Genomic DNA, 13,245 nt, shown 5'->3' with positions numbered 1-13,245 from the left:
AACACAAAATAAACTACTAAGACTCATAACATATAGGCCAAATGGGCAGTAAAGCTAAATGTTTACATCAGAGGTGGTGTAAAACTGTTTCATTGCACGACATCTTGACGGACAGGGGTTATGACAAGATTATAGATGTGCAATAGTAAGGGCACAGAGAGAAAAGATAAACAGAGACGCTGCGGCCACTTTTCATTTTAACACAACAATAGGGCTGTTTCTACTACCGCCCAATACCCGGAATGAGGCGGGTCTCACACGCCTAATTTGAATACGAGCCGTCCGGAGCTGACTTTTTTCGTCCCCGTCGAAGAGCAGGATCTTTTTTCTCCACTGATAAAAGCCTGGTTACTGATTGGATAGAACGCTAAGCAGGATGTGACGTAGTGTTGCCAACTTAGCAACTTTGTTGCTATATTTACCGACTTTTCAGACCCTCTTAGCAACTTTTTTTCAAGAAAGCGACTGGAGACAAATCCAGCTACTTTTTCTGGTGTTATTGGAGACTTTTGGAGACTCGTTCTTACTTTTCTTAACGAGCCACTGGCCCCCGCAGCTGGGAAAGACTGCTGCAGAGCCAGAGGGAAGTTAACCCCTTAGCGTCCAGTCTGCAAATTGCTAAAAGGGCTAACAGTTAGCTCTGTAGCAGTACAATGTGTATGTGCTGCTGCTGCAGGAGGTGTTCACTTAGCGATCTCTGTTTGTTTACAACAACCACCAGACACTGTGCACAGTTAGCGATGCCGGTTAATTCGCGATCACAATGTTTTTGATCAGCGGAGACACTGTGCATAATTAGCCATGCTGCTTTCTTTATGATCAGCCGCTGACGTTGTGCACAGTTAGCGACGGCGGCCACAGTTGCGTCTCCCGTGTTTAATCTGTCGCATATGTGATCACCATGTGAAAAAAAACACATGCCACCTCCGAGTCTCATAAATCCCTCTGTTGGCTAACTTGTAATGGAGACACGCAGAGCGAGCAGACTTTTGAGAGGGTGTGGCCTGAGACTTTCCCGGAGGCCACTTTTCCCCCTAGTGGAAACATGACTAATGCTTCATCAAAATTAACAAAAAATACGTACCACAACACCATCCCTTTTTTTTTTTTAAACTTTTTTTATCGGCATCACAGTTATTGGGCTTAGTATGCTACTACTTTATGTTGGTTAAGCTGCCATTTCAGCTGTTCATCACACATTCATTACGCTGTTTTTGTTTAAAGGATTTTCTGAACAGTCTTCATACACACTGCCAATGTTAAGTTTACATTCTAGTTTCTCAAAGCCTGTTCTGTTGAGTTGAAAACCCTGACATGGGCCAGGTAGAGGTCTGGATATCTGGATCCAGATCTCTTTGAAGTTGCTACTGGAAGAAAACACAGAGTCAGAGTCTAATCCGATCCAATTGCTGTAAACCAACTGAGTTCTAAAACATACATTTCTATTGGAGTCACGTTCTCAATAAGAACCAACAGACCATCCCAACATTCCCAACATACTCCATTATTTCTGTGGCTTTCCCAAATTTATTTTTAAGTATATCTAGCTCACACAAATTAAACAGAGAATATAAGAAAGTATGAGAGTAATCAGAGGAACATGGTTTAACAAAGCTTTACTTTACCTTTAATATAGGTGTTAAATAAACCTGCTATCATTTTAACATTGAAGTCTTTCAATTGTACAATTTCAAACACAACAGTTCTCAGCACCTCCTTTCTGGTGATGTAAGGGGCAGCTTTGAAAGAAGGCAGCTTTGATTGGGGACCAAGGCACCAACAGAAGTCAAAGAAACAAATCACCTCTCATGTGGTGAAAGACCAGAAAGCTATCAACAGCGTTCTGAAACAGTAGAGCAGAAAAACAGGAAAAAATCTACAATCTGGGTGAAATATCCCATAGGAACACCAGAGAACATGGAGATACTAATTAGCTGCCTGGAAGGAAAGACCAAAGTCTGCAGTGCCGTGATCACAGCATCAGTCTGGTGGCTGTTAATTTGCCACCTCACACATGATATATCCTAATATTACAAGCCCTGCTCCGTTTACCTTAAATCAAAACTGCAGACAAGGAATGAGATGGTATCTCGCCAGCTAACAAACTGCTCTGTGCAAACCCACCAAAATATGATAACAGTAATTAATTTATTTAACTTAGTTTAAACAGAGCAGATGTGGCTTTGCCTGCAGAAACTGAGTGGACCGGGGAAATCTCTTGCTACTGTGCAGCTGAACATGCATACTATCAGGCCATTAATCAGAGGCAGCAACAGACAAAGTGTCTATGCTCCTACCAGACTGCAAACCAGCAGACAGACCAGCATGGCAGCTTCAAAAAAAAAATTTTTGTAAAGAAAAAAAGGCTGTGCCAGCTATAACAAGTGTACTTTGGATTAATTAAAGGATTCTGTTATTCTACAGTATTGTGTATTTTGTAATTGAATAATACTAACTAGGGCCGCACAATTAATCAAATTTAAATTTTGATCACAATTTTGGCCGTCATGATTAAATTAATCTGATCGTCGGCGATATTTCCATTTTAAAATGCGTCTCCCCTGCATATCAATCACTTTCAACACCAGTAGTCCACCAACCACCAGGGGGCAGGGCCGAATTTTTTCCCCCTGAAAACAGCCTGGTTGCTGATTGGATAGAACGCTAAGCAGGATGTGATGTAGTACTCGACGCCACAACAACATGCGCCATTTGTAAAAGCCGGCGAAGCAGTGTTGCCAACTTAGCAAATTTGTTGCTATATTTAGCAACTTTTCAGACCCCCTTAGAGACTATTTTTCAAAAAAGCGACTGGCGACAAATCCAGCAACTTTTTCTGGTGTTATTGGAGACTTTTGGAGACTCTTTCTTACTCTTCTTAACGAGCTGCGGGGGCCGGAGGCTCTTCTTAACGAGCCGCGGGGGCCGGAGGCTCGTTAAGAAGAGTAAGAACGAGTCGAAGCAGCACAGTCCTCCCAGCTGCAGAGCCAGAGGGGATGTTAACCCCTTAGCGTCCAGTCTGCAAATTGCTAACAGGCTAACAGTTAGCTCTGTAGCAGTACAGTGTGTATGTGCTAACAGGCTAACAGTTAGCTCTGTAGCAGTACAGTGTGTATGTGCTTACAAGCACCGGACACTAAAAACTGTTCCTATTGTTTGTTTAAAAGTAGTGCAATAAAAAGACAGATGTTTTCCCTAACATGATGAATAATCATGATGAATAATCATGATTATTAATCGTGATTACAATATTGATCAAAATAATTGTGATTATCTAGTCGCTTTGCGATCATTCAAATCATTTAAACTACAGACTGCGCTCATTCACCCATTCACACAAACCACCGACCTTTCAATCAGTGGGCGATCGCTATGGGCTGAAATATGTGCCACCAGAAACTGAATTTTAATTATTTATATTTGAATTACTTAACTTGAATAATTGCATTAAAAAACTGAATTTGAATCACATAATTTGAATTTGTATTGTTCAATTTAAATCACTGCATTGAAAAACTGAATCTGAATTGTTATTTGAAATTTAATTTATTAGTTTGGAACTGAACATTCAGTTCTCACAATTCAAATTCAGTTCGCAAAATTAAATTTCAATTTTCTGATTGGCCGAAGAGGCGCTATGGTAACCTGGTGGCAACAAATGTTACAAAAAAAAAGGGAGGTGCTGATTGGCCGAAGAGGCGCTCTGTGTATCTGTGCTCGATTGCTCTGCCTCAACTACCCGGATGCTTGCCGCAGAAAATTGAAATTGAAGAAATGCGAGAGCTGGGAAACAAAGGTGGCATTAAATGTGGCAATAAATATAGAATTATGAAATAAAAGTTGCATAAAATATTAAAAAGGCAGTTGAAAAACATATTTTTTTTTTAATCAAAACATTTATTTTAATGAAATATATTTACTTATTTAAACATTCATATTTACATACATTTAGCCATATTTGTTTATCTAACATCGATTTGAATGGAATTTGTCTTTTGCAGGTTGCCTTCATGGTGAAAATGCAGCTGCTGTCTGCAGCTGTGGCTTTGTGGTTTGCAAAACGGTTCATCAGAGCAAGTCGACACAAACGTCTGTGATTGGTCCGTTAACTGGTGAATGGGGAGCGCTTTATTTGATGTACCAGATCAGAGCAGGAACTCAAGATACAGAGCATGAAATATAACATGCCAGAGTTACTGTTGGAAACCAAAATTGTAACTCTGAATTCCCATATACTGGATTTGTGTTTATAGAATATACATGTATGTGAATCTACATATGCAGCGCTCATCTACAGCTAAAACTCAATGAACTGTGACACTGGATGCGCTTGAGCTGCTAGTGATGGATAAACAATGGGCTGAACATGTTGATGTGATGTGCTTGAAAGTGGTAACCGACAGATTTTGAGTAGGGTTGGAAAATTCTGGGAATTTTCAAAGTTGGAAACTTTCCATGGGAATTAACGGGAATTGATGGGAATAAACTGGAAATTTACAAAATTGAAGGTTGGCCCTTAGCAAAGGAACTTATATATAGTTGGGAAAAATATTTTTTAGTATGATCTTGACTAATACAACCAGATTCATGCAAGTACACTTGAATATCTGCTATTCCTCAATCACATCGAATTGCACACTATTGCCCTCATTGATATGAGGCCACGCCCCCTGTTTAGGCCACACCCCCTACATGAACAAGCATTACGACATCATGCACAGATGATTTCTAGAATCACACGGACCACACCTTTGAGCCCAGATCACAAGACTAATGAAGTCACACATTTGAGCCCATTGACTACATAAAGTGAGTAAGTTTTGACTATAATATGGGCTAAATATATTTGATATATGGTACTTCTTAAGATATCGATATATATTTAAATGTGATATGGAATTAGACCATATCGCATGAATCAATATAGTTCTTTTTTTTCCTTTTCTATATAAATGCTGCCCTTACTAGGGTTTGTCATATTTACTTCTTTTGTAATGTTAGTTATTCTTTTCTCATATAAATTTATTTCAGAAAAAGATTGGCAAAAATGTATTTCATAGGCTATTTTATTTTTCTTTTATTTAAACATGCACTTTACAGAGCTTTGATTTAAAAAAAAAAAAAAAGGTTCTCCTGTTATACAGTATTTATGTTCACTTAAATAAATGGTTTCAATAAAACTACTCGCCACATGTCATACTTGGCTCTGACTTTGACTGAACACTTTCGTGCTCTCACTTTGCGAGAAAAATATCGGGAGATTTAACGTATCGATATTCAGGTGAACGAAACTAACAAAATAATGTGTTTACTCACTAAATAGGATCAAAGAAACCTATCACGGTGTCACTACATTCTCAAAAATTAGATCAAAATACAAAAAAAAAACATCCTAGAGAAAGAAGGTTACCCTTAGCTACCAAACTTGCACAAATCTACGTCGTTCGTAGCTCTCAAGCACCCCCTGTCACGATCTTACCGGTAATTTGTATAACAGAGCTATCTGAAACACTTAAACTGAAGCCAAATAAAGATCCATGTAGCCACAGCATTAAGCTCATCTTCAACTTTTAGTGTTTTGATGAAAAACGTCGACAATATTGAACCACAAGGCTCATCAGTAAACAACTAGGACTATAGCTCAGAGGTAACAACTAAAATGCTGAGAACCGAGAAGACCCAAGCACCAGTTCGTCACAAAATGCTTGTCAATTTTCTCCTCACCAAACCACCACTTTACTGTCAGGATTGTACATAATCCCATAAATAATTACTTAAGAGAGGGAAAAAACTTCTAGCATTAGCTAGCTAGCTTGCTTACTTACTGTTAACTGTGATAACCTCCTACATTTTGGATTTACTGGCTCATTGTGCAATCAAAAGGTCTGCAATAATCAGATCAAGGAAACTAACAAAATAATGTGTTTACTCACTTGATAAGAACAAAGAAACCTATCACGGTGACATTACATTTTGAAAAACTAGATCAAAAATGCTTAAAAAAAAACAAACAACCTAGACAATGAGGGGTACCCTAAGCTATCAAACATACGCGAACCTACGTCGTTCGTAGCTTTTGAGCGCCTCCCTCAAGAAAATGCAGATAATTTGTATAACAGAGCTCTCTTAAAGACTTAAACTGAAGCTAAATAAAGATCAACGTAGCCACGGCAGAGACGATCATTTTCAACTTTCAGTGCTTTAATGAAAAACACTGCCATTATTGAACCACAAGACTCATGAGTGATGAACTGGTCTATAGCTCGGAGGTAACAACTACAATGCTGAGAACCGAGAATATACAAGCACCAGTTGTAAATTTTCTCCTAACTGAACCACCACTTTACTGTCAGGTTTGTACATAATTCGGTAAATAATTATTGAAGAGAAGGAAAAAACTTCCAGCACTAGGTAGCTAGCTTGCCAACTTACGGTTAACTGCGATAACGTCCTACATTTCAGTTTTACTGGGTCTTTGTTCCGTCAAAAGGTCTGCGATAATCAGATCAACAAAACTAACAAAATAATGTGTTTACTCACTTGATAAGAACAAAGAAACCTATAACCGTGTCGCTACATTTTGAATGATTTGATCAAAAACACTAAAAACCATCCTAAACAGTGAAGGTTACCCTTAGTTACCAAATATGCGAGAACTTACGTTGTTCATAGCTCTCGAGCGCCCCCCTCATGAACGTGCCGATAATTTGTATAACAGAGCTCTCTGAAACACTTAAACTGAAGCCAAATAAAGATCCATGTGGCCACAACATTAAGCTCATTTTCAACTTTCAGTGGTTTGATGAAAAAAAAAAATCGCAATTATTGAACCACAAGGCTCATCAGTGAACAACTGGTCTATAGGTTGGAGGTAACAACTAAAATGCTGAGAACTGGTGTGGCTTTCAAAATGCTTGTCGATTTTCTCTTAACTAAACTACCACTTTACTGTCAGTATTGTAAATAATTTGATAAATAATTACTTTAGAGAGGGAAAAAAAATTCCAGCACTGGCTAGCTAGCTTGTGAATTTACGGTTAACTGCGATAACCTCCTACATTTCAGTTTTACTGGCTCATTATTCCCTCAAAAGGTCTGCGATTAACAAAACTGACAAAATAACGTGTTTACTCACTCGATAAGAACAAAGAAACCTATAACCGTGTCGCTACATTTTGAGAATTTGATCAAAAACACTAAAAAAACACCCTAGACAATGAAGGTTACCCTTAGTTACCAAATGTTCGCGAATCTATGTCGTTCGTAGCTCTCAAATGCTTGTAAATTTTCTCCTAAGTGAACCACCACTTTACTGTCCAGATTTTACATAATTCCATAAATAATTACTTAAGCGAGGGAAAAAACTTCCAGAACTGGCTAGCTAGCTTGCTAACTTATGGTTAACTGCGATAACCTCCTACATTTCGAATTTACTGGCTCTTTGTTCCCTCAAAAGGTCTGCGATAATCAGATCAACAAAACTAACAAAATAATGTGTTTATAAGACCAAAGAAAACTATAAACTAACTAAAAAATGTTGATACAACAGGTCAACGAAAATAACAAAACTAACAAATAACGTGTTTACTCACTCGATAAGAACAAAGAAACCTATAACCGTGTCGCTACATTTTGAAAAATTTGCTAAAAAACCACCCTAGACAACGAAGGTTACACTTAGCACCAATTGGCCATGTGGCTATCAAAATGCTTGAAAAATTTCTCATAACTTAACCACCACTTTAACGTCAGGATTTTACATAATTCAATAAAAAATTACTTGAGAGGGAAAATATTTCTAGCAGTGGCTAGCTATCTTGCTAAGTTAGGGTTAACTGCGATAGCGTCCTACATTTCGGATTTACTGGCTCATTGTTCAATCAAAAGGTCTGCAATAATCAGATCAACAAAACTAACACTTAAACTACACTTAAACTGAAGCCAAACAAAGACAAAAAAAGCCACCGCATAGAAGCTAATTTTCAACTTTCAGTGGTTTAAAGAAAAATGTAGACAGGAAGATACAAGCACCAGTTGGTCACATGGCTTTCAAAATGCTTGAAAAATTTCTCCTAACTAAACCACCACTTTACCGTCAGGATTTGACATAATTCGATAAATAATTACTTAAGAGAGGGAAAAAATTTCCAGCACTGGCTAGCTAGCTTGTGAACTTACGGTTAACCGCGATAACGTCGTACATTTTAGTTTTACTGGCTCATTGTTCCCTCAAAGAAAACTAACAAAATAACGTGTTTACTCACTCGATAAGAACAAAGAAACATATAAACGTGTCGCAACATTTTGAAAAAAATTATCAAAAATGTTTAAAACCACCCTAGACAATGAAGGTTGCCCTTAGTTACCAAATGTGCGCGAATCTACGTCGTTCGGAGCTCTCGAGCGCCCCCCTCACGAACATGCCGATAATTCGTATAGCAGAGCTCTCTGGAACACTTAAACTGAAGCCAAATATAGAGCCATGTAGCCACAACATTAAGCTCAATTTAACTTTCAGTGCTTTGATGAAAAACGTCGCCATTATAACTTACGGTTAACTGCGATAATGTCGTACATTTCAGTTTTACTGGCTCATTGTTCCCTCAAAGGTCTGTAATTAACAAAACTAACAAAATAACGTGTTTACTCACTCGATAAGAACAAAGAAACCTATAAACGTGTCGCAACATTTTGAAAAAAATGTATCAAAAATGTTTAAAACCACCCTAGACAATGAAGGTTGCCCTTAGTTACCAAATGTGCGCGAATCTACGTCGTTCGGAGCTCTCGAGCGCCCCCCTCACAAACGTGCCGATAATTCGTATAACAGAGCTCTCTGGAACACTTAAACTGAAGCCAAATATAGAGCCATGTAGCCACAACATTAAGCTCAATTTAACTTTCAGTGCTTTGATGAAAAACGTCGCCATTATAACTTACGGTTAACTGCGATAATGTCGTACATTTCAGTTTTACTGGCTCATTGTTCCCTCAAAGCAAAGGTCTGTAATTAACAAAACTAACAAAATAACATGTTTACTCACTCGATAAGAACAAAGAAACCTATAAACGTGTCGCAACATTTTGAAAAAAATGTATCAAAAATGTTTAAAACCACCCTAGACAATGAAGGTTGCCCTTAGTTACCAAATGTGCGCGAATCTACGTCGTTCGGAGCTCTCGAGCGCCCCCCTCACGAACGTGCCGATAATTTGTATTAGAGCTCTCTGGAACACTTAAACTGAAGCCAAATATAGAGCCATGTAGCCACAACATTAAGCTCAATTTAACTTTCAGTGCTTTGATGAAAAACGTCGCCATTATAACTTACGGTTAACTGCGATAACGTCGTACATTTCAGTTTTACTGGCTCATTGTTCCCTCAAAGGTCTGTAATTAACAAAACTAACAAAATAACGTGTTTACTCACTCGATAAGAACAAAGAAACCTATAAACGTGTCGCAACATTTTGAAAAAAATTTATCAAAAATGTTTAAAACCGCCCTAGACAATGAAGGTTGCCCTTAGTTACCAAATGTGCGCGAATCTACGTCGTTCGGAGCTCTCGAGCGCCCCCCTCACGAACGTGCCGATAATTTGTATTAGAGCTCTCTGGAACATTTAAACTGAAGCCAAATATAGAGCCATGTAGCCACAACATTAAGCTCATTTTAACTTTCAGTGCTTTGATGAAAAACGTCGCCATTATAACTTACGGTTAACTGCGATAATGTCGTACATTTCAGTTTTACTGGCTCATTGTTCCCTCAAAGGTCTGTAATTAACAAAACTAACAAAATAACGTGTTTACTCACTCGATAAGAACAAAGAAACATATAAACGTGTCGCAACATTTTGAAAAAAATGTATCAAAAATGTTTAAAACCACCCTAGACAATGAAGGTTGCCCTTAGTTACCAAATGTGCGCGAATCTACGTCGTTCGGAGCTCTCGAGCGCCCCCCTCACGAACGTGCCGATAATTTGTATTAGAGCTCTCTGGAACACTTAAACTGAAGCCAAATATGGAGCCATGTAGCCACAACATTAAGCTCAATTTAACTTTCAGTGCTTTGATGAAAAACGTCGCCATTATAACTTACGGTTAACTGCGATAATGTCGTACATTTCAGTTTTACTGGCTCATTGTTCCCTCAAAGGTCTGTAATTAACAAAACTAATAAAATAACGTGTTTACTCACTCGATAAGAACAAAGAAACCTATAAACGTGTCGCAACATTTTGAAAAAAAAATTATCAAAAATGTTTAAAAACACCCTAGACAATGAAGGTTGCCCTTAGTTACCAAATGTGCGCGAATCTGCGTCGTTCGGAGCTCTCGAGCGCCCCCCTCACGAACGTGCCGATAATTTGTATTAGAGCTCTCTGGAACACTTAAACTGAAGCCAAATATGGAGCCATGTAGCCACAACATTAAGCTCAATTTAACTTTCAGTGCTTTGATGAAAAACGTCGCCATTATAACTTACGGTTAACTGCGATAACGTCGTACATTTCAGCTTTACTGGCTCATTGTTCCCTCAAAGGTCTGTAATTAACAAAACTAACAAAATAACGTGTTTACTCACTCGATAAGAACAAAGAAACCTATAAACGTGTCGCAACATTTTGAAAAAAATTTATCAAAAATGTTTAAAACCACCCTAGACAATGAAGGTTGCCCTTAGTTACCAAATGTGCGCGAACTTACGTCATTCGTAGCTCTCGAGCGCCCCCCTCATGAACGTGCCGATAATTTGTATTAGAGCTCTCTGGAACACTTAAACTGAAGCCAAACAAAGACAAAAAAAAGCCACCGCATAGAAGCTAATTTTCAACTTTCAGTGGTTTAAAGAAAAATGTAGACATGAAGATACAAGCACCAGTTGGTCACATGGCTTTCAAAATGCTTGAAAAATTTCTCCTAACTAAACCACCACTTTACCGTCAGGATTTGACATAATTCGATAAATAATTACTTAAGAGAGGGAAAAAATTTCCAGCACTGGCTAGCTAGCTTGTGAACTTACGGTTAACTGCGATAACGTCGTACATTTTAGTTTTACTGGCTCATTGTTCCCTCAAAGGTCTGTTATTAACAAAACTAACAAAATAACGTGTTTACTCACTCGATAAGAACAAAGAAACCTATAAACGTGTCGCAACATTTTGAAAAAAATGTATCAAAAATGTTTAAAACCACCCTAGACAATGAAGGTTACCCTTAGTTACCAAATGAGTCTACGTCGTTCGGAGCTCTCGAGCGCCCCCCTCACGAACGTGCCGATAATTTGTATTAGAGCTCTCTGGAACACTTAAACTGAAGCCAAATATAGACAAAAAAAAGCCACCGCATAGAAGCTAATTTTCAACTTTCAGTGGTTTAAAGAAAAATGTAGACATGAAGATACAAGCACCAGTTGGTCACATGGCTTTCAAAATGCTTGAAAAATTTCTCCTAACTAAACCACCACTTTACCGTCAGGATTGACATAACTCGTTAAATAATTACTTAAGAGAGGGAAAAAAATTCGAGCACTGGCTACTTAGCTTGCTAAGTTAGGGTTAACTGCGATAATGTCTACATTTCGGATTTACTGGCTCATTGTCCAATCAAAAGGTCTGCGATAATCAGATCAACAAAACTAACAAAATAACGTGTTTACTCACTCGATAAGAACAAAGAAACCTATAAACGTGTCGCAACATTTTGAAAAAAATTGATCAAAAATGTTTAAAACCACCCTAGACAATGAAGGTTGCCCTTAGTTACCAAATGTGCGCGAATCTACGTCGTTCGGAGCTCTCGAGCGCCCCCCTCACGAACGTGCCGATAATTTGTATTAGAGCTCTCTGGAACACTTAAACTGAAGCCAAATATAGAGCCATGTAGCCACAACATTAAGCTCAATTTAACTTTCAGTGCTTTGATGAAAAACGTCGCCATTATAACTTACGGTTAACTGCGATAATGTCCTACATTTCAGTTTTACTGGCTCATTGTTCCCTCAAAGGTCTGTAATTAACAAAACTAACAAAATAACGTGTTTACTCACTCGATAAGAACAAAGAAACATATAAACGTGTCGCAACATTTTGAAAAAAATTGATCAAAAATGTTTAAAACCACCCTAGACAATGAAGGTTGCCCTTAGTTACCAAATGTGCGCGAATCTACGTCGTTCGGAGCTCTCGAGCGCCCCCCTCACGAACGTGCCGATAATTTGTATTAGAGCTCTCTGGAACACTTAAACTGAAGCCAAATATAGAGCCATGTAGCCACAACATTAGGCTCAATTTAACTTTCAGTGCTTTGATGAGAAGCGTCGCCATTATTCCCAGAGACTTGTGAAGTGCCAGCGACCAGCCCTGCTCTCCAAACACTCTCCAGCGGTCTCTCCTCTGTCTGAGCTCCGACTAGTTGTGGAGGTTCCTCCTCTCAGCTCCTCCGACCCACCGACCGGCCTCCTCCTCAGCCCGCCGGACCTCATCCGACGGATTTACCGAGTCGGTGGCGAAAGGTAACCGACGTGAATTTAAAGCGCCTCAACACAGAAAGTGGAATTACCTTTTAACGGCGCTGTTTCGGCATCCTCCGGTCGCCTCTGTGCCGACGCTCCACGGTAAAATGGCTGCAACAACAGCGGTGTGGATGACAGACCAGGAGGAGGCGGAGGGAGGCGGCCGGGGAGGGAGAGCAGGGGGCGGGCTCCGGGAGCCCCGCCGTGGGGTGGGGGTGGGGAACCGACACTAGGCACTGACAGGAAATATTATCAGTTTTACACCCAATTAAATCATTTTCTTCAAACGAAACCCACAACAAATTCAAAGAGAATTAAAATATGTTTTTAAATATATCACAGTAATTAGTGGTGAACTGAACACTGGCTCTCCCAAACAGGAAACCTGAGCACATTATGACACCGTGACTGGGCGGGGCTTAAACCTATTTTTGTGTTTGTGACTAAAAGTCTTAGCTTCAACAAGAATCCCAGTAACCCAACTAAACAGATCATCTCATCGGTGGTGGTATTGTTAACAAATACATCTAAAAAAAAATGTTTTATATTTTTTTCTAAAACTCCATCAGACAATTTTGAGGATATTGTACTTTCCATTTTCTATTTTTTTCTTCTACTCAGCAACATTTTGGAGACAAATATTGTATTTATACTCCATTACATCTATTTGACACCCTCCTACATTTCGCATTTACTGGCTCTTTGTTCCTTCAAAGTTCTGCGA

The 13,245-nt window shown here is 38.9% G+C and overlaps 1 protein-coding gene across 2 annotated transcripts in view; it reads right to left on the bottom strand.

Annotated features, from left to right (window-relative positions):
- Positions 1-12,685, bottom strand: part of ccdc71 (coiled-coil domain containing 71) — a 181,283-nt gene extending 168,598 nt beyond the window's left edge. For both annotated transcript variants that reach the window (XR_009390846.1, XM_059328401.1), the window contains exon 1: positions 12,569-12,685. The gene's annotated coding sequence lies outside the window, so the exon portion shown is untranslated. The remainder of the gene's footprint in view (positions 1-12,568) is intronic.
- Between the last annotated feature and the right edge of the window lie 560 nt (positions 12,686-13,245).

The sequence above is a fragment of the Centropristis striata genome, chromosome 3, assembly GCF_030273125.1.
Source record: "Centropristis striata isolate RG_2023a ecotype Rhode Island chromosome 3, C.striata_1.0, whole genome shotgun sequence".
In the NCBI taxonomy this organism is placed as follows: domain Eukaryota; kingdom Metazoa; phylum Chordata; class Actinopteri; order Perciformes; family Serranidae; genus Centropristis; species Centropristis striata.
This window is presented reverse-complemented; position numbering and strand designations above follow the sequence as displayed.